The 27,265-nt window shown below is 42.4% G+C and overlaps 1 protein-coding gene across 1 annotated transcript in view; it reads left to right on the top strand.

Annotated features, from left to right (window-relative positions):
* CNTNAP2 (contactin associated protein 2) overlaps nucleotides 1–27,265 on the top strand; it is a 347,743-nt gene that overhangs the window by 810 nt on the left and 319,668 nt on the right. Inside the window, exon 2 of the mRNA XM_032483274.1 lies at nucleotides 3,165–3,292. The gene's annotated coding sequence lies outside the window, so the exon portion shown is untranslated. The remainder of the gene's footprint in view (nucleotides 1–3,164; nucleotides 3,293–27,265) is intronic.

Below are 27,265 nucleotides of genomic sequence, written 5' to 3'. Positions count from 1 at the left end.
TATCATAGTTGAAAAATGCTACCTAAATGTACATACAACTAACTAGTTAAAAGTATATTGCTTAGTGCACCTAGTGAATCATGATGTTAATTTTTCAGTTTCGTTGACCAATAATGCAAAGGTTTCAATAAAGTGTAGTAAATTTCTATCATCTCTGAATCAGTTTTGTTTGCAAAATATCTGAATAATGACCCATTTCAGTATTATAAAATAAGTCTAAAACCCACTGGAACTCTACATTGATAAGATTAACAAAGATTTAAAAATTTGTGTTTCTAAGTTGTGAAAGTGTATAAGATGTGTAAATTCTTATAAGGTAACGCACATATCAGTTTTGGCAATAAGATTACCTAGTAATTGGAATACTTCCAAACACTTGTCTTCAGAATGCTCTTATATTAGCACAAGATTTGTTATAAAGTAGTTACTTTTTCACTCATCATCAGTGAACCGACAATACCAAGTATGGGGCAAGGATGCTGGGCATCCTGACACGTGACTGCCTACCATGCGGTGCAGAGTCAATCAGAAAGTTAATTATTAATAAAGTTAAGTTCTTTCTCACTGTTAGAGTAAATAAATGTCCATTTAAGTGGTTTTTCCCACCCCAGAGATATTCTCATGCCCCTTCCCTGACTCTGCACTCGACTGAGAGGATAAGCTGCACTATAGGCCACCACAGTCATCAGTGGGATATTTGCTCAATAAATTACCAAACAAAAAAATGGATACTGATGATTTGGAGCAAGAGCTGGCAAGCTGTGTCTGTAAAGGGCCAGATAATAAATATTTTAGGCTTTGAGGACCTTGTGCTCTCTATCACAACTACTCAGTTCTACCAGCATAGCATCGAAGTACCTGAGACAATATGTTAAAAAAAAAAAATTAAGAAGTGACTTTATTTGGAAGTAAGCCAAAAAAGAAAGAAAAATACCATATGACATCACTTATAAGTGGAATCTTTAAAAAAATGACACAAATGGACTTATTTACAAAACAGAAACAGCCTCATAGACATAGAAGACAAACTTATGATTACCAGAAGGGAGGGGATAAGTTGGGAGTTTGAGATTTGCAGTTACACACTGCTATATAATAGGTAAATGACAGGGTCCTACTGTACAGCTCAGGGAACCACATTCAATACCTTGAAGTAGCCTATAATGAAGAAGAACATATATGTGTACAAATTCATCACTGCACAGCACACCAGAAATTAACACAACGTTGTAAACTGACTACACTTCAATTAAAAAATATACATGTATAAATAAAAAATATTGGAATGACCAAAAAAAGACTTTATTTCAATACAACTTTGTGGCCACTGATGTTGAATTTCATGTAATTTTCACATGACACAAAATATTATTCTGCTTCTGATTTTTTTTAATCATTTAAAATGTAAAAAAAAAATGTAGCTTATGGTTTATAAGAGAACAAGGAGCAAGATGAATGGTTCTCAGGACTTGGCTAGTAGAGCCCTGATTTAGAGTCATGTTAAGTCCAAGTGATAATGAACTTGCAGAGAGGCTGAGCCTGAAGCTTCAGAGGAGTGCACATCATTCTAGTAGGTTACCAAGCCACAGTATGTTGCTAAGGGTGACTTCATTTACTGTCCCTTTAAGAAACACTAAATATTTGTTCTCTCTCTAACATGATTTTAATTGCTACACATTCTAGTATAAAAAGTTGGGTTTGCAAAAAATTTGAGGCCAAGTCAGCAGTAGCTATGTCAATAAGAATCACAGTGTTTTTCTGCATGATCTCATTTGTTAAAAATTTTTTTAACTTTATTTTGGAAACTTGAGAGCATTGAAATAACTAAGGCAGTATAAAATACACTTGTTTGAGGTCTTCTGGCTAAATTCTGTGACTCCTTCCTGGGTTTCTGTGGGTCCTGACACATAAAGGAGTTATGTTCACTGACGTTCTAGAAGGTCAGAGGAGTAAGTAACTGCTCCTAACAGCCTTTTTAGACAGGCTTCCAAGTTCGTTCTTCTCAACTCCCTGCAAGAGATGCAAATGGCAAATCTTTAACCTGGTTATTGAACGCGCTTTCTCTTTCAATCTTCTATCATCCAAAATCAGGTTTTTTTCCTGTGATCATTTGTATGTACAATTTCAAAACTGTCATTTACATTCAGGCTGATCAGTGCAAAAAATCATTCAAAAAGGTATATTTTGGGAGTGACTTTACATGATTTGTGCTTCCCACACATCTAGCCCCAAATGAGGGGCTCCCTCAGCCACAGCAGCACAAAAAGAGGGTGACGGAGGCAGTGATTTCCTGTTAAGGGGAAATCTGTGCTGCCCCGCAGGCCACCGTGGCTCCATCCCCAGCAACACCTCCTGCGCTTCTGTGCTCCATCCCGGAATCAGTACTTTCCAACCAGCCTCGTCCTCCTCCTCTGTTTAGGGTGGGAACAGGGTTGATTGGAGACCTGAAGCCAGGTAAGTATAGAGTAAACAGAAGAACAAATCTAGGAGAAAAACCAAATCCTGCTTGAATCTTAACTCCACTCCTTATAGATGGAGAGAGACACTTTGCGGCGCCTGCTTTGTGCTGGAACTTTCACGTGCACTCTTTCAGTTGTTAAAATAAACAAGAAGAGGTGAAGGAACAGAAAGTGTCTCCTATTTAGCTGATGCACAGCAGGAAAGAAAGCCTCAGAAGCAACTGCTTCCAAGCCATTAAGGAGACAAGGGTTTTGTTTTTTGTTTTCTTTTTTTTTTTTTAAATAGGGCTTTGTTTCTTATTTTAGGTAAAAGATCAGGTTGACTTTGTTGAACTTTTGATTCCGTGACAGCAGCAGACTCTGCAGGCGAGCTCAGCGTTCGACAAATGTGCTTCCAACAACACCATAGTCTGCTCTCAACCTAAAATAGTGTGCTGCGTATTGTTGTGACTGTCTGGAAGTCAGGGTGTCACTTCTGTTGTCCAGAAGGCAGAGAGGTCACAGTTGCTTCTGAGCCACGCCCTGTGAGACCACCCAGTGGAAGAGACGGAACAGCTCTTGAACTCTGGTTCTACCTAGTAGATAGATTTCTGAACGTTTATTGGAATGTGGTCAATTGTTAGACAACTTAAATAAACAATGATCAGAAAAGACGTATTTCTAACTCAGCCTCCTCATGCTTTTCTGTCTTTCCCTGTGATGCAGGAGGAAGGACGCTGGCTTCTTATCCTACAAAGATCACCTGCCAGTAAGCCAGGTGGTGGTTGGAGATACTGACCGGCAAGGCTCAGAAGCCAAACTGAGTGTGGGTCCCCTGCGCTGCCAAGGAGACAGTAAGTGCGCCCACAGCTGTGGCTTACACCTTCTTTTCAATTTTAAATAGTGTTTCCCAGCAAATCAGAAGATGACCAAAACCAGACTTGCTCTTTGGTATAAACAGAGCCAAATGGAGAGCTAGGTAGACCTTTATTAAGGAGGGTGACAGCCATCAGGTCTCCAGCATTGGGCATGAAATGTGGATATCCGTCTTCCTTGTATATTCGTATGTAATGAGTGTGACTCCCTAAGTTTATGGTGATGTAAGTAGCAACGCTAATAGCGTAAAAGCAGCGTTCAGCAGCTGTGATTCCACTGAGCGCTGCTGTTAATGCCATTAGCATGACTGTTTCTATCACCGCAAACTGAGTTTATGGTGATACAAATAGTAGCCTTATGGCTTCATGTATCATTGTAAACTTGGATTATGGCCATATAAAGTTTGTCATTACTGCTATCAAATGTCATCATCATCAGAGCTTGATGGTCCCTTGTAAGCCAAAGGTTGCTGCTGTGGCTACATCTTGCTTTCGGGATTTGGCACCACAGAGAGGAATGTGGGGCTGTGGGAAGTCAGAGAGTTAGAAGATGACCCCACCGAGTTCCGGGTACCACTGGGACTGTATGTTGTCTGATACCCTTCAGGGTGCTTTATGTGCAGTGGGAGGGAAGTGGTGACAGGCTGCTACGGGGATTCTGCAGTGAGCGCCCTGGGTGTCATTCCCCTCTTCTTGTCTGCACGCAATTCAGGCAGCTCTTCTGGGAGTTCTGTGCTTTTGTGATTGGGTGCTAGGCGTCGGGAGACCTAGATGCCATTCTCTGAACAACCCGCTTGGCAGGAGAGCTCAGGCAAAGCCGTCCATTTTCTCAGCTGTAGTGATGAGAATTCCACCTGCGTCCCAACTCCTCCCGGGGAGACCATCAGGCTGTTAGTGCCCGGATCTGGATTCCTCTTAGCTAAGCATTCTGTGAGATGGAATTTTATTCCCACTTCCATAAATCGAGGGAGAATTAGACCTACTCAACGTCATAAATGATTGCACCCACTCCAAGGGGTGCCCTAAGGAATGTAACGATGCATGTTTAACGGCTTAACTGCTTAACTGGTTAGTACATCCGGGCTGTCGGCAGCTAAACAATGCAGCGCTCCTGATACAAAAGTGAGGTGGAGTTTGTACTTTTTCTCTTCGTACATAGAGAAGGTGAAAATGCTTTCTTTAAAAGGAGACTGGTCAAAAGAGCTTCATCATGTATTTACTAACAAAAATGCTTCATTTGTCTAGTCAAGCTTAATAGAACTGTGCAATACAAAACTTAGTTTCAAATGCTTAAGAAAAAAATTGACATAAAGTAATAATATGTGTTTTTAGATACCTATTTTGAGAAATGGACTATATTGTCACTCTCAAAATAGGCAGGTTCTCTCGTGTTGGCTAATGAAAATCAGTTTCATTGTGTCATAATAATTCATTAATATATAAAGGTAAAATATTTCTCATTTATCAATCCTAATTCTGATTTGAATTAGAGAAAGGGTTCCCATTAAGTAATAGATTAGCTCAATATCATTGTAAAAGCTGACTGCTGCAGACTTCTGTTACCACCCTTAAATGAAAGATTCCAGCTACATTAAATAGTTTACATGGGAGGGCATTAACAATTGATAGCTATACTGTTAGCTTATTTTCTCTTAGTCAGTAAATCAGTCCTCAGGAAGAATTTGTTACGTGTCTGTGGTCTAGTGCTTTACTGGGTACTCTGGTGAATTAAAAAAAAAAAAAAAAGTTCAAAGCATGTTTTGAGAAATGCACATAAAAAAATAGGAAAACACAAAATGTATAATTCAATGGATTTTGTGATGTAAAGTTACTGCCACTGATGCTCAAGAAAGGAGTGATAGTATATTTCAGGCAGACTTCATATTTAAAAAGAGGAACTAGGAAAAGTAAGGTGCTCAGTGTTCAGTTGCATTGCTTTCCTGAGGCTTTTGTCCTTAGAGACTTTTTTAGGACCAGTTGATAGACAAAGAGCTATCTTGTCCATTGACACTGCGTGGTCTCTATTCTTACGGTGTTGCAAGTTCATCAACTCTTAATCCATATTACATGATACATATTTCATGATATTTTATGAAAACAAAAGCACAGTGAACCTTTAATTGCAATTATAAAGAATACTATAGAATACTAGAATACTTTTGTGTCGAAAGAGAGGAGAGAGACAGAGAGAGAAATCTTTGGGGGTTTTCTTTGTTTGTTTCGGGGGTTTTTGTTCTGTTTTGTTTTTGCGTGTTTGGTTTGGTTTGGTTTTACAGACAACTCATACCTGAATTGCCAGGTAGCAGTTAGCAGTTTTGATGCCCACCTTCCCTTTAAGAATGTTCAAACATGGACACAGTAATGATACAGTGTTCACATCATAGCATTTTTCAGATTGTACACATGTATGGTTTCCTTGGATACAGCCCCCGGGAGGTGGGTAGGGTAAATATTAGCCTTTCTGTTTTACAAATGAACAAAATATTTCTTTTAAAATGTCACTTATGCAACAAATTTTTGTGCCCCCTTGCAGCCTCTGGGAGGCTCCCAGAAGCAAGACAGGGCAGAGAATATAAACAGCGTTCTCTGCACAAGGTCAGGCTTGTTTCCCGGCTCCATTCTCATGCCCAAGTCAACAGCGGAAATTAAATTATTTTAAAAATATGCCATCTGGGTCTTATTCCACCACTCTCCCCACCCTCTCTGCATCCACTTACCAATAGAGCATGAATGTTGGAGGGATTGAATTCCAATTTTTATAATTAAAAAAGTGGCACCGTGTGTGTATCCTGTTCCTTATAGAGATTAACTTTGTGTCATTTACTGAAGTCTGTGCAAAGCTGCAGTTTAAAAAAAGAAATCCACTGTTGAGAAATGTCTTTCTCTATTTGAGGAGTTGAGTGATGGCAGCCCTCAGAAGCTGTCTCTTGAATTAGGTCTGGTTCTACCCCCTAGTCGTAGAGAATGAAACAATTTTTGTGGGCTCTGACCAACCGTTTCCGTGGTTTCAGTTGATTTCATCATGCCTGCTGAGTTTCATTTTTACTTTGATTCATCTGAAGTCATAGACCCATATAATCAAAATGCTAAGAAAATCAGTGAGTTCCAGGTCTGCTGCATTTTCCATAGAGTGCTGTAAAATGCTTATGCCCTGATGATTTTGGAGCTTTTTTTCCAAACACGTTCAAATGGAAACCTCAAATCTAAATGAAACTGAAAAAGTGACTGGTGATGGATGGTTAGCTAAGATAAAAAGTGCAGTAAAGTTACAAATTCCCCTTTTAACCACGTGTATTCACCTAGGAAGAAACAAAAGAGCTATTTAGAGGATCAGAACCCCTGAAAGAGTGGAAATTGTTTTAGATTTGTTTAAAGTTTTATGGAACTAGTTCAAAAATAAAGCATTTTGGATTTCGGAGGTGGAAATCTTTTTTGTACTATATATAGTGAATATAATTGATTGTAGAAATAAAGTATTTGCTGGATAATTGTTTTTTTCTCAACAATATGGGGGAAAGATTTTCCATATCTCCTCTAGGGACACAGGGACTGTAAACAATTAATTAGGAGCAAGTTTGCTACAGAAGCAAGTGTTTTCAATACACATGGGTAGAAAGAATTCAGGAAAATGTGTTATTCAAGGACCTTTGAGTCCATGCCAGGAACCTGCTCTGGCTGTCAGCACAGGCAGGGCACTTGAGTCATGCAGGATGTTTAAGATGTAAATTCGATTTCCTAGAGCTGCAGAGGTGACTCCGAGAGGCCCAGAAGAAAAGGTAAGACAGACAGCACAGCCGTTTCAGGAACACTCAGAGGGCAGAGACAAAGCCAAGGGTGAAAGAAATAAAGATGATGATGGAGTCTTATCCAAATGGTAGCGGGCATTTGTTATTTGGAAGTGTAATCGTATGTGCCTGAGACAGATAAGAGCCACTCTTGTCTTTACTGTAAGACTTTTACAAGCCAGGGCCATAACCAGCCAGTCCCTTACCAGGAGACAAGGCAATGATTCCATCCACATGTTGTTTCTCCAAGGATAGACTGAGCATCATTCCCCGTAGGATGTACCCAGGAGCACGCACAGGCCACACCGTCTCCCTTCCAGCATCTGTGGGAGACACGCTCGGTGCAGCCAAAGAGGACTGGACCAGGGGAGAGAGGCCGTGGCTCATCTGGGCTCAGGAATAGGCTTTAATTATGGGGAGGAAGCCACTCCCTGGGCTCCAGGGAAGACAGTATATTTCTCCCCCTTTTCTTTGCTCCTTCAGGCTTGGAAGAGACAGGGGAGGGAAAGGACCTTGCATGCAGGTTGTAAACCAAGCCCTTTATATTCCTTTTCTCTGGTGATTCTCCCAACATCCTGTATGAGGGGGTAACTTAGTATTTTGTACCCAGGAGAAAACAGAATCAGACTCATTAGGGGGTTTGCTGATAAGTTTCAGAGCTAGGACCAGAAGATCTGTGTGGTTCCAGAGCAAATTTCAGAATGGGTAAAATCAGATCATTCTCAGTAATCATTTCCTCAGGAGACACTCCACATTCTTTCCCTTTCTCTGCTTCTTCCCATGAAATGTAGCTGGATGTGCTTGCCTCAAGTGCAGCTAAAAGCAAGAGCAGAGAATCACAACATTCTAACGGTGGAAGAGTCTTAGAGATGAAACAGGGCTGACCTCTCATTTTACAGCCCAGGGAACTTGGGTCTAGGGACAGTAGGTGACTGACCCAGGGTCTTCCAGCTGGTTTATGGCAGAGCACGTGGAGAGAGAGTTTGACACGAGCCTTCATCTTTAGCAGTTCCCTGTGGCCAAGGTGACTGCTGAGATCCAAAGAGGGAGCTTTGACCTCGAACTCTGACCCTGCGTCCTGCCCATCAGCAGCTGAGCAGTGCAGTAATGTGGTGCTGAGGGCTTAATCCTTACCCCCCTGTGAGGTCAACCATCTGGAAACCCCGATAGAAAACTCACAACCATAGGGATGAAGGGTCAATGACAGAAAGCTAGTGACTTCTGCTGTTTTGTTTTTTGTTTGTTTGTTTTTACTTGTAGTTCTAGGCAGGATTTTGGCTGGTAACAGCCGACAGAGGGGGAAAGAAACCGAGAGTTATGTTTAGAAACCATTAACTTCTATTTCTTTCTTAATGCCCCAGCCTCTGCCGCTGTTGCCAGGGGCTACTACTGACTGAGAAGCAGGAGGAGCTCTAAGAACCGGCAGAAAAAGTGAAATTGGCAGGATCAGACCCTAGGCTGACTCCCATTAAAGGACTGAGCCCTCGGGGCGTATCTGAGGGCAGCTCCAATTACAAAGGGAGCAGAGGCAGAAAGCTGGAAGCCTTCCCTTTGCTCTTCCAGACTCCAGAGTGACTTTAAACCGTTAGAAGTAGACCGCTCCCCGGGGAAGAGTCAGCCCTTTAATATTATTTGCCCACTCAACTTTAGCTGCAAACTCACTGTAGAAATGGGAAGTAAGCTTAGTTACAGTTTGCGGAGGGGGGAGGGAGAGGGATTTCTGTTTTACAGTGGATGTGGTATTTGTGTGCATGTGGGTGACTCTCCTTCCTACGCGTTCAATCACTGCTGGTGTTTGAAGGAATCATCACATCCCGCAGAGGAAATCCATCCGGCTGGGTGCGTCTTGCTTCTTTTTTGTCCCCTCCCTGAGTGTCCATCCTTCCCCTGAGCTTGTCACAGGGTCCCAGGTACAGGGGACACTTTGTTCTGTAACCTGAACCTCCACAGTCAGGTTCCTCTGCTGAACTTTCCAAGCGATCTCTCTAAACTTTTTGCAGAAGAAAGTTAGGCTTGTTGCATTGGTTCTAAGAATTCCTGGTACGAAACATGCTTGGAATCAAGAAAAATGCTAAGTGAAACAGCTTCTAACCTGTCCAGGACCTGCTCCTGGAATTTAATTCAACCTAACGACCTTTACTGAGAGAAATGGGACATGGCTACCTACCACCCTGGATCAAGGGTGAAAATTTTAAACAGGGTGGAAATTTGGATGGAAGCTTGAATTCTTAGTGGGAGTTTGAAAAGGGTTTGGAGGCCTTGGGTAGTCGTGCTTTACAAACTTTAATGTGCTTAGAAATGACCTGGGGATCTCGGTAAAAGGCAGATTCTGATTCAGGAAGCCTGGGCCAGGACTTGAGATGCTGCTGCTGCGGCTAGTGGCCACTGGACCGCACTCTGAGTGGCGAGTGAGAGACTGGACCGCACTCTGAGTAGCAAGTGAGAGAGCAGCACATTGAGGAGCATCGACTTTGGGGCCACACACACCTACTCCACATCCCAAGGCCCCCCTCACCAGCTACGTGCCTTTGGACAAGTTCCTTAACTTCTCTGGGCCTCCACTTCTGCCCACAACTTTCTCTCAGCTTCAAATGAGAATAAACATAACTGCATTGCGGAAGTGATTCTTCTAAAGTCCAGTCCCCCGCAGCCCTTGCTCATGGCCACTGCTAAGTGTTATTACCACCATCATTATTACATTCATTCATTGTGGAAAGAGTGACATCTCCTGTCCTGTATCCCACTGTCTTCACCCTTCACTCTGTACCTGTTCTTGACGAAGACCTGCCTTGTCTCCTAGCTGACAGTGTGGCATCCAGCCAGTAGCCTCCATCCTAATTTGGAGGTCGTGGCCACAATATTTGCTTGGATTTGCTGGGAGCTGCATTTGCTGGGCTCCCAAGGTGATGCCCATCCATGCAGACAGCCCTCATTTCCTTCTTTCTCACCTCCCTTGCTGATGGCAAACGGAAACCGCCCCCTTTGCTTGCCGCCATCTTTGGAAACTGCCCTTGGAGAACCTGGAGGACTAACAAAACACACAAAGAGCCCAATAATGTACACAGCGCTCGCCATTCCTGATGACGGCACCAAAGGCACCTTTCACCCAAGTAGGGAGTCAGCCAGCCTTTTCTATAAAAGACAAGACAGGAGGTGTTCTGGGGTTAGGGACCGCACCAGCTCTGTCACAACCACGCAGCCCTGCAGAGTGAGAGCTGTCATAGGCAATGTGTAAACAGATGGGCGTGGATGGTTACAAAGAAATATTACTCAGAGAAGCAGGAGACAGGTTGGATTTGGCCTGAAGTCCAGTTTGCTGAACCCTTGAACTAGATTTAAATTTTTTTTTTAATTTGGAAAAATGTGTAGGATTTGAAAAAATGTGTGGAATTATGGCAGGGTATTTTGCTGTTTTAATCCAGATTTTATCCGGTTTTCAAACTCAGTCACAGTATCCTTCCAGCTCACCTACTGCTGATACTGAGCAAGGATTCTCCTCCCCTTCTGCTATGTTCCTGTCTTTCTCCGTGCAGAGATTTCCGCCTGGATGTACACAGGAGGATAGCTCCTATACACATGCTCAGCCTTGATCTGAGGCACTGTGTGAGCATAAGGAAGCACAGACGACACTTCTTGCCCTCAAGGAGCCCACAAAGAGTTGGCAGTCGAGATGTAAACCTCTGAACTGAAGGTCACGTTCACCATCATAATCGTTTCTCCACCTGCCATCCAGAGTGACTCTTCAAAGCTGTACATCGGATTATAGCACTTTTGACTTATAAGCAGCTGACAGCTTCCCATCGCTCTTCAAATGCAAACCCATCACCCCAGGCTATAAGGCCCCCTGGGACCCGCCCCCCCACCTGTCATCCCCGGTCCCCCCTTTCCAGCCCCGCCCGGTCTCCTGTCTCCAACGCGCTGTGCTCGTTGCCACCTCGAGAACTTTTCCTGGTGGTTTCCTCTGCCTGGACCTTTGTCCCCCTCAAGCCTCGCCTGGGCTGCTGGTCTCAGCTTCAACATTAATTCTTATAAGAAGCTTTCCTGCCCACTCAGCTAACATGGTCACCCCCACCTCACCACTCTCCACAGAACTTAGCGATCGGAAATTACCTCTGCAGTGACGTGACATACGCCAGTGCTGACGCTAACTGCCCGGAGTCAGCATAGATTTCACAGTCCCTAATAAGACTGCCTTTTCTTCAGACCCCAGCTGCAAGTTTAGGGGGGTTCCTTGGCCACCTGCTATTCTGGCCAACGGACTGCAGATTTGGGGGTTCACCACTACCTTCTCAGGAATCAAAAATTTACATGAATGACTCACAGAAGTCAGAAAAGCACTCTACTTAAGATTAACATTTTATTATAAAAGGTACAAATCAGGACTAGCTGGATGAGAAGGGTGAGTTCTAGGTGGTTTCAAATGCTGAGTCCCCATGTCTTCTCCTCATGCAGTGAGGACACGTCACCCTGCCAGCACGTGAGCTTTGGGGATCCAGACTTTTTTATTGGCGTTTCATGATGTAGGTATAATTCAGTAAATCATCGGCCACGTGATTGAATTCAGTCTCCAGGTTCCCTTCTTCTCCTCCCTGGAGATGGGGCAGATATCTCATGGTTCATAGCCCCAACTGTCTAATCCCAAGGTTGGTCTCTTGGGCAGGGCCATTCTCCATCTTGAAAGAATCTAGGACCCAACCATGAATAACAAAGACACTCCTGTCACTCAGGAAACTCAAGGGTCTAGAAGCTCTTTCCAGGGGCCTTGGGACAAAGGTCAGATACATTATTCATTATACAACATCTCTTTTCTCTGTATGTGCACATTGTTATTACCCTCACCCCCAACAGTAGATGGAGACTCAGGTGAAGATCTGCATGCCCGTGCCAAGGGCAGTGCCTGCCACTTTGAGACACTCATATGTGTTCATCAAATGAGTATGAATTGGTTAAATAACCACAAAAAATTTAAATAAGCATTTCAGACTAACAATGGAGGCAGTGCCTCGAGGCACCTCATGATACATTGCAGGAAACTTGCAGAGACAATAATTGCTATCGAGGTCCAAGAGAGGTCCTATGACTTGATTTATATGCACAACTATTTTTAACCTCAACAAGGCTTTTGCACATTTATTCATCTTAACTAAATGAAAGCTTCTATTCCTTTGTACCTTGGAAATCCCTTGATTCCGATGATTATCTTCAAATTAAGGGTTTTTTTAAAAACCTTTTGCAAAGTTTCTATATTTTCTCTGGCAGTTCTAAATTAAGATGCACGTAAAGTACTAAATTTATAGACCTCATTGTTTAATCTAAATTAGATTAACCCCCCCCCCGGCCCTTCAGAGATCCAAGCAGACTGTTCCGCACTTTTGTTTATCCATGTCTCAAGGTTATTACTGACAAAATTACAATTAGTCAGTACTTCAAACCCATTGTTAGGGTGCTAAGCTGTGAAGCTATAAACTACCTCGCTCTGGCATAATTAAAACTGTGTTCCAGTTCACCAGTTTCATGATACCTACTTGGCTTTTCACAAAGCTGCCTTTCACAATTCTAAATAAAGACAGGCCTCGGAAACTTGGGAACTTTATTGAGGAAAACTTGGAATACAGCCTCTTCTTGAAGTTTGCTGACAGTCCTGGAGCACCAATCTTACTATAGTCATCAGGATGAAAAAAAAAATTGTACTAAACTATTGCGAACATTATGTAAGATTTGTATTCCTATCATTAAAATAAGTCCTAATTCAAAACTCACCAGGTATACACATATAAAACTATGCATTTTAATTTGTATCCACCTATTGAGTTGGTAAACTGCTCCATGGAACCAGATGTCCAGTCCCAAGTTAAGGATATGAGGGATCCCCGTGTCCTGGGTACCCCCATCTCCATGGATGGATGTACGTATCACCTTTGAGCCAGTCTAAGAGTCAGTTGTCTTAAAGTAAACGTGTAACTTCAAGTGGCCTATAAGGGGGAAAATAACAGTTGCTAAACCAGCACTTAATCAGGAATCTCTGTCCGTCCTTAAGTATGGATAGAAGAACCAGACTCAGCAAGGTTAGCTTGGTCTTTTGTTGAAGGAGAGGTGGTTTGCCCGTTGAGATTCTAGCTGTGCCTCTTCTGTTCAGGGTTTTCCTGGACTTAAGCTTTAGACGATGAAGTGGCTTAGCCTCCTTTTCTGTAATCCCTCTGACTGATGCATTAAGTATTCCTCAGTTCCGTTCTAGGAGATTATCCTAATCAATTTTGTTTTATAGTATTTAGACCTTTAGAATTTAACTGATTATACTGAATAAGATGCAAATTAGGACTTGAACCCAAAATATGACCTGGTACTTGGCAGATACGTTTCAGTGGGTTTCACCAGATCTGTGACTGGACACATATGTCTCAGATACTCCGCTCTGGTCGGCTGTCCCACTGTCATACCTGAGATAATAGTGTGACTGGCTCAGGAAGTCAGGATTGCCATGGGATAACCTCATCTTCACTCGGTACTTGGATTACTCTTATGGTTTGACCAAAGATACAGTGAGCCCTGACTGCCTCCATCCCCAAAACAAACAAACAAAGCAGAAAGAAAAAGCAAAAAATAGCACTTTTATTAAATAGCCTAACACCTTAGATTTGTGAAAAAAGAACATGACCCAAGAATTAGAGCTGGGAAGATGCTCTGATGCATTTTATTTCTTTACCTAGGTATCTTCATTTATTCTTTACTTACGTATTCAAGGAAAATGTAGTCTCCCTCTTAATCCTGCATGCTTACATTTGGAAAAGTGCATCTGTTATTGTTTAAGTATAAGAATAGGTTGATGCAATAAAACTAAGTTTGAGTGTTTCCTACCCTGCAGAACTGACAGTTTTCCTGACTTACGCTAGTGACCCCATGTTTTGTTTTGGGGCAAATGATGCTCAGTGACTGAGACTGTCTTTGCCAACGTTTTATTTAACACATGCTCACTGCGAGAATTATCATCATTTCACAAGCCAGTAGCCTATAGGATAATGTCTCTTGATAAGCCAATGAAGAAATAACATACTCAAAACCAATGATAGATGAATTACACTATTGTTTCAGGCAAGAGTGGGTGGAGGGAATAAAGTCAAGGTTTAGCTGATGTGTACCTTTATACAAGGAGAGGCGGCTTAACCAGCCACAAGCTGACATCCAGCTGCCACTGAAAACAGAAGTCCCTTGTTGCTAGAGTCCGTTGCTAGGGAACGACCAGCTAGTGTTGGCAGCCAAGATGATCTTCTCTGGGCTTCTGCAAGTAAGAGTCGCCTTTGCCCCAGCAGGAGCTGTGCCCCCAAATCCCCAAAGAGCTATTCAATCAGCAGAGATCTCGCCCAGATCGAACACTCTGGGATTGTCACACACTCCGGGCGTTTGTCATCTAAATGTCCCCTGCCCGTAGTTGCTCCTTCTTCTGCTCTTATTGACGAGCCCTGCACCCCGGGCCCCTCCAGCTGAGTGCTTATCAGCAGCCACTGCCGCAGATGATGACATCATGACACACAGTCACACTTCTATATCAAACTGGTAACTTCATTCTTGAAAACGACGTCACTCTTACGAACAGCTTCACTTTTGTCATAAACAAGTGGACTTGGAATCATGTCAAACCACTGTGTGACACCCCCAAAAGAAGTTGCTGCATCTTGAACATCCATAGGAGGTCAGACTGTCCTTCAGGGTCACATCTGTAATAAAGCACACCTTACCGCTTCTCTCTGGGACTGAGGAGAGAGAAAAGGCTCTTGACCACACCCTGGGCCTCCGATGGCCTTGTTACATCTGAAACTGGTCATTTCTTGGTGGGCAGTGGGCAGTGTTAAGTGGGCAAGTTATAAGGCTTTGTCTTATGGCTCTACAAGTCAGCGAATCATGTTTGATAATGGCAGGAGAACCCAGCAAAAGTATGTCAGTTCGGAACATCAATTCTTAGGACTTTTTTATTCTTGAGAAAACCCCTAAGCTGTTTTTCTAATTCTTCTGGCTTATGTAACTCCAATAGCCAGGCCTTCCTCCTATCTGTTTGCTTCCCTTTGCAAGGACCACCTATTTAGGGGATCACGAAAAAAAAAATGGACGACACTTATTTTCAGAATAAAATAATATAATCTCTACCATTTCTACTCTCATGCAGATTTTTCCCTCCCTCTGGTTGTTACACACACACACACACAAACACACACACACACACACACATACACACACACACACACACACACAAGCAGATATGTTTACCCTCAGAATGTAGTGTCTGTACTTACTGCTACTTCAGCCACTTCAATCCTGAACCTGCCTCATGGTAACCCCAACAAGGGGCTGAAAACTACTTGAGATCAGCGTAGTTGGAGGAACTCTCGTTAGAAATGGGGAGAAAGACAAAGGAGATTGGAAGTCAGTCCTCCTCTCGCCCACATGCCCTGGTACCAGCAGGACTTGCAGACAGGATGCTCTAGAGTCAGCTCCCAGAATGTGCTGTGACCCAACTGTCTAGATCCATCCCAGACTTAAACCCACACTTTAGGGCTTTGTCCCAGGGGAGGGCAAATCACCTTTCCCACTGAGAAGTTAAAACTGGTAGGGAGGAAATATAATTGTCTGTTTCCCATCTAGGTTCATGACTGAGACTCCTTCTAAAATAAAAGACAGATTAATAGGAGAACAACCAAAGTTTAATAGCATGGGTACCTCCTGTATACAGGGGAGATACACAGGAGAACTGAGTAAGTCTCTGAATCCTCCAAGCCATCACCTTAAATCCCATCTTCAGCTAAAGACTAAAGAAGTAGTGGGGGATGGGAAGGCCAGTTATGAGAGGTTACCAGGAAAAGCAGAAAAGCACAGTAAACAAGGGTAAGGTTATTGTGCAGATTTAAGTTATTGCTTTCTCCATTGATAAGAGTTTCTGGAAGACACCTTTACAAATGGAGACTTCCCTTATAATGTTCATTTCTTTTACAAAATAGTGACCTCTACTCTGTTTGTTTCCAGAGCTTTTCCTCCATCTGCTGTTTCTTAAAAATAATCAGCCCTAAGTAATCAACATGCCAAAAAGGCATATTTGGGGGTGATAAATTCTCCTCCCCTTCAAAACATTGAATTAATAATGAACTAATCCTTAATTCAGAACAAACCTGTAGATGTGTAGTTACAGAGTTCAATACTAAACTTGAGTCTGTGGCCTTTTGTATTGATGTTTTTAGAATCATTCCATGTTATTTCACCCAGAAAGCCATAAAGAAGTTCAGACAGAGCCGTCCTCTCTGAGAGCAGCTCTCTGCTGGGGGAGAAACAGCACTAAGGAGCCCTGAACTTGGCTTTCCTCTGTCGGCTTGTTGGTTACTGTTTGCGAGTAGTGCTACCCAATGGTTTTCTGTGATGAGAAAAATGTTCTTTAGCCTGTGTTGTCCATATGGTAGTCACATGAGTGGCCATTAAACATTTGAAATGTAACTGGTGTGACCAAGGATCTGACTTTTTAATTTTATTTAATTTTAATTAGCTTAAATTTAAATAGCCACATGTAGCTGGTGGCTGCCATATTGGACTGCACAGCCACAGTGAGAGGCTGCTTTAGAAACCTGAGAACCTGTCCCTGCCTGGAATCTGGTCTTCCTGGTGGCTACAAGCGGCCAGTTCTCGTCCTTCCTCGAGTAAGGAAGGATTAAAGATGGAGGAAGAGAAAAGGTGGGATTTTTTTTTCCCTTGGGGACTAAACCTAATGTCAGAAAAGACAAAAAAGTATCTGGGAAATATCACTCCTGGAAGACGCATAGAGCATTTTCTCAGAAGCTCCGTGAGATTCCCTGTATATTAGCCAGGAAGATGGGGCAGAATGTAACACTGTAGCCAGAGAATGAGTACCTTTTTATGATGAGGGGTTCCATTTCATTTGTGAATTCTACTCTTGGGACAATTTGTGTGCATATTAGAATGTGTTTAGAAGTTTACGTCATTGGTTTTATTCTTTTTGAATTTTATGTTAATTTTAGATTATATTTTGAAATACAATACAGCCTCAATTTTGGCTTTTTGTTTTGTTTTGTTTTTCATTAAACTATAGTAGATTTACAATGTTGTGTTAGTTTCTGATATACAGCATAGTGATTCAGTCATACATACATATATTTTTTTATATTCTTTTTCATTATAGGTTATTAAATATATTGAATATATTTCCCTGTGCTATACAGTAGGACCTTGTTGTTTATCTATTTTATATATAACAGTTAGTATCTGCTAATCCCAAATTCCTAACTTATTCCCATCCCTTTCCCCTTTGATAACCGTAAGTTTCTCTTCTATGTCTGTGAGTCTGTTTCTGTTTTGTAAATAAGTTCATTTGTGTCATTCTTTTAGATTCCACATAAAAGTGCTATCATGTGATATTTGTCTCTCTCTGTCTAACTTCACATAGTATGATAATCTCTAGGTCCATCCATGTTGCTGCAAATGACATTATTTCATTCTTTTTGGTGGCTGAGTAGTATTCCATTATGTGTACATACCACAATTTCTTTATCCAGTCATCTGCTGATGGACATTTAGGTTGCTTCCAAGTCTTACATATTGTAATTTGCTTACTAACAAGAAACTAAAATAACAGTATTTTGAAGAGATGTAGTTACATTACTTCAAACATCATACACATTGCAAAATAAGATGGGAGCCTGTAAGTAATTCAGACCAAGTCACGAGGAAACCAGACATAAGCATCCAGCATCCTCTCCCAGTGACATCTCAGGACACACCTCATCCCCCTACCCCTCTCTGAGCTGGGACAGCACATGTGAAATGGGCCAGCCAGGGAGTCTGTAAGAGACTGGTGCCCAGGGTTACCGGGGGCCAGTTGGGTGGGCAGCCCCAAGCTCCAAACTCCCAGAAGGAAAGTGGGCGTTTAGCACAAGTCACATTGTTCATACAAACCACTGAGGCCCAGTGAGGTGCTTGTATTTGTTGTTGAGTGAACCTTGCTGGAATCTAAGTTTCCAGACGCCAGCCTCCAGCCCGTGGGCCTTTGCAGGGACAAGCAGTCAGATCATCTCCTTTTTTACCTTCGTGCCTGGACACCGAGCAGACTTTATTCAGCATAACAGCTGCCCCTCGCCGCTCTCCCCTGCTTCCCCCCACCCCCGGTCCACATGCAGGACCCCTTCCCTCCCTTCACCCCCACTTCAGAAGTCTCCTCCCTAGTCCAGATCTACGCCTTCACACCTGACCTCTCCCCACCTCAAACAGCCTCTGCAAAATGCCGAAGCCAGACGGAAGGAGAGGGGCAGAGGTTGAGCTCTTTTCCCTTGAGTGGATCATGTGTATCCCGAGGCCCAGAGTTTCTGCTGCACCCAATTTCTGAGCAGGGCCGGCTGTGTCATTTGCAAAGCCTGGTGCAAGATGAAAATGCAGGACTTCCTTGTTAAGAAAGTATTAAGAATTTCAAAAAGGGGACAGCAGAGTATTAAACCAAGTGTGGGGCCCTTCTATGGCTGCATGGGCATCACACCCATGTTCCTGAGATCTGGGCAAGGGACAAGGCCAGCCCCCTCGGGTGTCCTTGAGATGGGGCAGACCTGTGGGAACTGGATCTCCATTAGTTTGAACCTCAAAGAACTTTTGTGTGATGAAAATTAAACTGTATAAAGGAAAACATTCGACACAGGGACTTCTTCAAAATACCAGTAAACCATATCATATTATTGAGTGTTTCCTAAATCTGATCACAAAAATTCCCTGGAGTGTTTGTCAAAATGCAGAATTCCCAGCCCCCTCCCCCAGAGATGCTGATTCAGAATCTCTAGAGTAGAGGCCAAAGCCCTGTTTTTAAGAAGTTTTCTAGAAGATTTTTATGACAGGGAAATTGTAGAAACTCTAAGAACACAGTACTCGAGGGCAGACAGACCTTGGCTCACATTCTCCATTTATCAGCACTGTGACATTGAGTAAGTTATTTAATTTCACTAAGCTTCAATTTCCTCATCTGTAAAATAGAGATAATTATGCTTAGTACAAAAGGTTGCTATGGGGATAAAATGAGACAAATGTATGTAAAAAGCTTAAAACAGTGAGTGACTGGTGCAGTACGATCTCAATAATGATAGTTACGAATATTATACAGAAAGAATAAAACTTGTGTAAGCCCTTTCATTTTGTAAAGCTAATATGAAATAAGCTTAAAAGCAAATTGCTGAATGCAACCATTATTATTTCTGTCAAATTAAAGTCGTTCAGAAATAATGAATTACAATCTGAAGTGGACAAGGAGTCAATCAGTCCATGGCAAATGTGTTTTGAGCTCCAGCTGTATACAAGGCATTGTGAGAGGCTGCAGATACAGGCATGACTGATGGTTTTTGCTATCGAAGAATTTATAACTTCTCTGATTCGAGAGGGGGAAAGATACATGGCTTTACAAGGAAGCATAGGAAGGACAGGCAGACGTGTAGCATCCTCTTGGGCGGGATCTTGAAGGACGGATGAAGGGAATGAGGAGAGGGCATTTTACATAGGGATTGGTGCTGGAATATATAAAGAAATAATTAGCCCAAACTGATCAAAGATAAAGGGTCCTGTAGAAAAGTATGGACAGGACATATAGTAAGCATTTGGACAAATACTGAAATGAAAAACTGAGACCTGACTTGGAACCAGAAAAACCTGCAGAAGCTGAGCCAAGAGCTGAATGTAATCTGCAGGCAAAGGGGAGAGTGAGCCAGAAATTGAGGGGTGGGGGCAGGAGGCGGTAATTTTTTGAAGGTTTCCTTTAATTAAAATATTAAGCTCTTCACTTATGTTTAATTTCACAGATCCGTGCTCATGCAGCTTATCTTTCCCCAATATTTATTATTAAAACTAAAAGGCACACTGCTAATAAAGAAAGGTAATTTGAGGAAGGGGTTATGATAGGTCCACATCTAACACAACAGAAACACACATTTAAAACTCATTGTCAGAGTCTCTTAATAGAAATCTTTCCTTTTAAGACTTTTTTAAAGCTACTAATTTTATTTTTTAGTTTTTAAAAATTAAAGTATAGTTGACTTACAACATTATGTTATTTTCTGGTGTACAGCATAGGGTTTGAGTTATACATATATATATATATTATTTTTCATATTCTTTTCCATTATAGGTTATTACAAGGTATTGAATATAGGTCCCTGTGCCATACAGTAAAAACATTGTTTATCTATTTTATATATAGTAGTGTGTATATGTTAATCCCAAACTCCTAATTTATCCTTCCCCCACTTCCCCTTTGGTAACCATAATTTATTTTCTATGTCTGTGAGTCTCCTTCTGTTTTATAAATAAGTTCATTTGAATCATTTTTTAGATTCTACATATAAGGGATATATATATTTGTCTTTCTCTGTCCGACTTACTTCACTTAGAATGACGATCTCTATGTCCATCCGTGTTGTTGTAAATGGCATTGTTTCATTCTTTTTTATGGCTGAGTAGTATTCCATTGTATATATTTTCCACATCTTCTTTAAGCAGTCATCTGTCAGTGGGCATTTAGGTTGCTTCCTTGTCTTGGCTGTTGTCAAGAGTGTAAAGCTACTAATTTTGGACAAGCCTTTCTTAATTGTGGGAAAATGCTCCCCAAAAGATAGTTTTTAATATTCTGAATAAATCTGTAAAATTGTTGGTGACCAGCAGGCTTTTCTGTTTTACTTCATTTATATATGGTGACAGTTGTCAGTTGATTGTCCCGCAAAAAGATGTGTTGAAGTCCTAACACCCGGCGCCTGTGGTTGTGACCTAATTTGGAAATAGGGTCTTTGCAGACAGTCAAGTCGAGGTGAGGCCTGGTCACACAGGACTCAGGTGGGTTCTAATCCTTTGTGACTGGTGTCCTTATGGGAAGAGAGAACGGAGACACAGGCACACACAGGGAAGAGGTGGGAGGTGCCCTCACACAGGTGAGGAATGTAAGGGGTCGCTGCAACCACAGGACCCAAAGACGGGCATTGAACAGCTTCTCCCTCAGAACCTGCAGAAGGAACCGACCCTACCAACCCCCAGACTTCAGTCCTCCAGTCTCCGGAACGCTAAGAGAATAAATGTCTGTTGTTCTCAGCACTCAGTTTGTGGTACTTTTTCCAGCAGCCCTGGAAACCTGAAACAGTAACTCACTACCTCCTCAGAAAAGCAGAAGCACAGAGGTGATCTTTCTGCTCCAGGCAGAGCAGGCTGTGTTCACTGTGTAAAGGATGGCTGAGAATGGTTGCAGGGACAGAGGTGACGATGACCTCAGTTAATGGAGAATCTACACCCTGCACAGCAGTTCATTCAAGAGGAGAAAGTTCTCTTCCCAGGAAACCAAGCTCCATTCCTGGCGCTCTTCTGTGGGATGAGCACGGCTCACTAGCGCCCCCCTGAGGTGAGGAAGCCTTTGTGGGGAGACCCAGGAATGGAAGCAATTCTCAAGTGGTAATAATTGTATAATAATGATTACAGAGAACATCTGTCAGTTATCTACCATGTGTCAGGTGTGGCTGAAACACATCCCAGCGTGACTCATTCAGCCCCTCCAGGGACTCTGTGAAGAAGGTAATATCATTATCCTTAATTCACAGATGAGAAAACAGACAGAAATTTGGTAATTTGCTTCAAGTCACAGATGACAGAGCTGGACTCGAACCCAGGCGGACTAGCCCCAGAGTCAGTATTCGGAGCCTTCACATCCTGGCAGGGCTGTACCAGACCCGTGGCGGGAAGACCTCGTCCTTGCATGTAGTAACAGAAAGCCAAAATGTTTGGCTCCATCCCAGGGGACTCGAGGTTCTGGGGTGCTGTGGCAGCTGAGGGCTTGCAAACACGTGGACCAGATAACAGCTGTGTCAGTTTCCTCGGGCTGCTTTAATCAGTGACCTCAAACCAGGGGCCGAAACAACAGAATGGCACTCTCTTACAGTCCTGGAGGCTGCAAGTCCCAAATCGAGGTGTTGGTGGGGCCACGCTCCCTCCAAAGGCTCTGGGGGAGGACCCGTCCTTGCCTTTTCTAGCTTCTGGTGGCTCCTGGCATTCCTTGGCTTGTGACAGCATAACTCCAATCTCTGCCTACCTCTTCACATAGCTGTCTGTCTTCTCCACGTGTCCGTGTGTCCTTTTCTGTCTCCTTAAGGAGACTGTCGTTGGATTTGGGGCCCTCCCTAATTCAGGATGATGTCATCTTGATCCTTACCTTAATTACATCTGCAAAGACCCTGTTTCCAAATGCAGTCACATTCTGGGGTTCCAGCTGGACACGAATTCTGGGGCGACATTACTCAACCTGCTGCAGCGGTCAGGAAACATGTCGCTAGTCCAGCAGAGGACCGAATGCACTGCAGGGCCTCTCAGCCCTTTGAGCCCCAGCACCCTGGCCTTTCAGCCAAGCACTCAGCACAGCTCTTGCCTGTAACACAGCTCTACATAGCGCTGAGCGGATTTCATGGGAGTGGCTCACCCGCACCCCGCCACAGATCCCAGGCAACCCACGTGGAAGATCTCATCTCACTGTGCTCATTGCTGACACCAGATTCCTTTTCATTAAAATTCATGTTTTAGTATCTTGTGGTCCATGGGCTTTAAAAGTGTAGGCGGACTTGGTGGTTAATGTCACAGTTCCAGTGATCAGAGTCACCAGTTACAGAAAGGGTTATGACAGAAAGGAATCAGGATTCCTCTTAATTGAGGTGCTTTTTACACAAAACTAAACTGAGACACCTGTATTGGGTTGTAGACAAGCCATGCACTAGTGTGTTTCTGAATCAATGAGTATTTGTTCTCTTTTGATGAGCGGTGTATCTCCTAAGCCATCCAGGAACCAGTTGTGAGAAAGATTTTTTAAATGAAGTGTTTTTATCCTGAGCAAACAGAAGAGTGGCAAAATATTTCTATAAGATTCTCTGATGTATTTTAATTGCTATTTTTTAATAGTTTAGCTGTTAAATAAGGCTCATTCATTAGCTTGTATTCAGAAATAAGCTTAATTATTCATCAGTTCACACCTTTGTGTTCATGGTTTTCCAGATGAATGGCATTTCCTACGTCTGTACATTTTTTGTTAAACACAGTTATGTATGCCTCGAAAGTCTATTCCTGAAAAAAATGACTTTGCTACTAAAAAAAGACCATTGAGTCCACAAATTCTTTCTGTGGCTTGATGGTATCTTTCTGCACTGTAATTAGTGGTATGTATAGTTAATTGTTACGAGAAAAGCAGAGCATCTCCAGATTTCTACAAGATACTTATAATTTGATCATTTAAGTATGTTTTCTCCTTCAGTTCCCACATCACCCCCTCCACCACGTATGTCTTTTCGTGGCGGGAAGATGATAAGCATATATTTCTTTCCAAAATTTTCATCAAAAATTCACAGAGCTTTGATAGACAATATGTATTTAGAACAAGCACTCCAGTGGATATTTACATTTTCTTGAATTAAGACTTCTTTGATCCCCATCACTAAAAAATGCACATTTTCACACACCTGGAAAATTTTTAATATAATTTCAGGAAGGTCATATGTAGTTCCTTAATGCCAGCTTTGGAGACCAACATTTATTATCCATTGATTATGGTAGTTAATCATTTCTCTTAAAAAAATACTTTAGTTAGCCAGTAAGATTCATTTAAATGACATACTGACTTCTGCTCCAAATTTTGATTTTTTTAGAGGAAAAACATAATTAAAAAATACAGTATTACAGTTCAGGATTTTCACGTCTTCATGCTGAGTCCATCATTGGTTTCCCTTGTATTAATTTAGTTCCTTCACTGGAATATAAGTGCTTCTGAGTCCAGGAGACAGTCTTGCTCATCACTGTATCTGCTGCAGAGCCTGGCATGAAGGTTTACACATGGAGGGAGCTCAAATAATGCTGCTACAATCACTGTTGTTATTTAATTTTTAAAGTTAGGAGTGGTTACTATATACATATATAAAAACTTACATACACACATACTACCGATAAAAACAAAGCAACGCTTGTGTTTAACAGATATATGACCCTGAGGAAGGAGGATGAAAGGTGTATTTGAGTTAGACATGGCAGAAACGCCAGTGGGCCCACCTTTGCTCGGAGGAGAAGAGCAGACATGGCAGGTGGGGAACTTTCCCGCTGACGGGGCACATTCTAATTTGTGGAAGAAAGGGGTGTAGAGGCACAATGCTCAGTGACTCCAAACGTGAGTTCTCAAGGAGTGTCCGCTGCCATGCGTCTTCCCCAAGGAAGCGATGGGCATTAGCCTGGAGGAGTACAGTGCACAATGCACGGGTCCTTCTAACCAGTTCTCACCCCAGTCAGCCTCAAGGGATGAGGTCAGAATTACTAAGGGCTGGACTTAGTAGGTAGGATACAGGGTCCTTCTCCCAACCAGCACTACTTCCCACCTGCTTGCTAATCCTCAGAATCTAACGTATAGAAATGTTTTCATTCTCATATCAGAGAAAAATGTTTTGCCAAAGTATTGACTGAAATGTATTCACCCTAACGCCAATCCCAAAGAGCCCAAGAGTGGTCATACCTCCTCTCTGATTCCACTGATGAGAAGTATTAAGGAGCCAAGGTTGAGAGAGTAATACCACTGAGAATTGGCAAGGGCATCAAAAGCTGAGATTGGGAAAAAAGACATTCCAATGAACTCAAAAGACGTTCATTTCATCTTTCTCTAGGATTGTTCCTATTGCCAATTCCTTTAGATGAGTGTATGTAGAAACCTTGTGTATAAAAATAATTGTTTTGCATGACTAGCCACTGTCCTTCACAAAACTTCATAATTTATTAAATTCATGAATAATGATTTCTTCCCTAGGTTGATTAGTTTCCTTACACAGAGATTTCATTCTTAGGAGTTTCACTAATTAAGATAAATACGTAGACAATTAGGTTCTTGGCAGCAAATCTACTGCTTATTTATCTCTGTAGCCCCAGTGCATAGGAGACAGTGCCTTGCATAAATGTTGTTCTCAGTAAAAATTATTACACGCATATTTCTTGGACAAGGGTAACAGAAAATATCTATTGTAAATCTAAGTGATTCATTCATTGATTCTAGAAAGGACTTATGGTAACTTACAAGAATTCATTCAGTAAGAGATGACATCAAATATTAAAATTATTGCAGTGCTAAATTAGAAATAAAGCAAATGAAATGATGGTATATAGCTTGTAAGAAAATTTGTCTTACTTTTAATAAGTAGACAAGATGTCTCTACACATAGTCTGTGTACTGCCAGTTCAGCATAAGAGCTGCTGCTCTAAACCATGATGAAGCGAATATTCCAATATTCCAAATGCTTCTAATATTATGCCCCCCCTCGAGCATAACTTCTAGCATGTGATATCCTGTATTTTTAAACAGTATTTCTCAACCAACTGCTCTACACAAATTGTATAGTTGTTAATTAAAATGATTACCACAGAACTTTTTCTTAGCTTATGATAGAATTTAAATAGGCTTTTTTAAGTCTTAAAGTCATTAACAAGAAAAGCTCAGTTATGTGAACACAGCTAACAGTACGTTCACCCTGGCAGGCGGAGTCTGCAGTGAACGTGAGTACCTTTTGTGAAATACAACAGACTCCATCCATTTGCCCTGTAGACTCAGGTCCCTTAGTGTCCTACATCAGTTGCTTTTTTTTATCGCTCTTTAATGTGGAACCTCGTCCAGCAAGATCCCGTAAGACGTCAGGTGACCGGTGGAGTATCCATTTAAAACACAGGAACCAAATGGGGCTTCTTTCTTGGCCCCTGTTCTTTAAAAGTAGTGTCAGTGCTTCATCTTTCATCACAGAAATGTTTTCTGTTCTAACCGCTTAGCCTTGTTATAGTTTGGTTAGATTTTTAAACAGAACTCACATTTTTCTCAGGGTTTTGGATAAGGAAGAAAGGATACCACATGGAGTACCTGTCAGCCTGTCCCCCAAAATAATTTTGAATTGAACATCTATCTCCTCTTCTTTAGCTAATCCAGACAGCTTACGAAGCAAGGATATGTGAGTCTCAAAGGAAATTAAGGTGCTGAATTCCACTTCCTTACCCTGCGGGAGACGCTCCCAAGTGGACTGAGTCCTGCTCTCCCTTGGGTGTGACCCCATACTCCCAGTGACAGGTTTCTTGGTGACTTGCCACCCTTGTAGCGCTTTCCATTTATTTATGGGAGGACTCAACTGTCGTAAACAAGCCTGAAACTCCCTGAGGAAGCCCCGGAGTCGCCAAGGCAGGGAACAGGAGCTGCTGTGCGGTCTTCCCCTCCCCTCCCCCATTCCTATAGCTGTTGCATCTCGAAAAGTGCAAACACGCGCAGCCGTTATGCCTTCCCAGAGCCCTCACTTCCTTGCATCCACTCCAGGAACGGAGAGATGCTGGAGGGCGTGGGAATAACGCCGTGGCGTCGAGAGGAACGTGCAGACGTCATAAACGAAAATTGGGGCTAAAGGTGAGACAGCATCTTACAAATATTGTCCCTCAAAAAGCTCACTCTTATTTTAGGAATATGTGATCCATGGAGGTCTTTATCATAAATTGATCTGAACGAGCCAATAAGCTTCTAAAGGTTCTCGTTTTCCAGTAAGCGTGGCGTTAGGCTGCTTCAGTCGTCCAGCACGATTTAGAAGTGTTATTGTTTAGTTACTGAAGAGACCTCTGTTTCGAATCAGTTGTTCTCCAAAATGGTTTAACCTGAGCCATTGCACTTTGGTATAATCCTGTAGGAGTGTTCTCCTGGGGGGCCCTGGTCCCCTGGGAAACCATTGCTTTCCATAGATTCTCACAAGAGTCCATGACCCTTCCATGTAGCACTGATCTAATGTCTGTATCACTCTTAAAAAATTGTACGCATGTTTGTGATCTTGGGAAAAAACAAACAATACAGAACACAAAAAGATGGACACCTTGCTAACAGATCTCCAGCATATCCTCTGTGTCTAAATCACGCTCTGAGCACAAAGGCTTGTGAAAGCACAGGGTAGGACCCAGGCCCAGAGAGAGCAGTGATGCTGACACCTGAAAGCAGGAATATTGATGTCGCCAAATAGAAACTATGGGGAGAAAAGATTCTCCGAGGAATAAGCCTGTCCTTTACGCCAGTAAGCTTAAGAGGAACTCGGATGTCCCAGACACGCGCACAAAAAGCCCGGATTAGGCTGACAGATTT

The sequence above is a fragment of the Camelus ferus genome, chromosome 7 (genome assembly GCF_009834535.1).
Source record: "Camelus ferus isolate YT-003-E chromosome 7, BCGSAC_Cfer_1.0, whole genome shotgun sequence".
NCBI classification, from domain to species: Eukaryota; Metazoa; Chordata; class Mammalia; order Artiodactyla; family Camelidae; genus Camelus; species Camelus ferus.
This window is presented reverse-complemented; position numbering and strand designations above follow the sequence as displayed.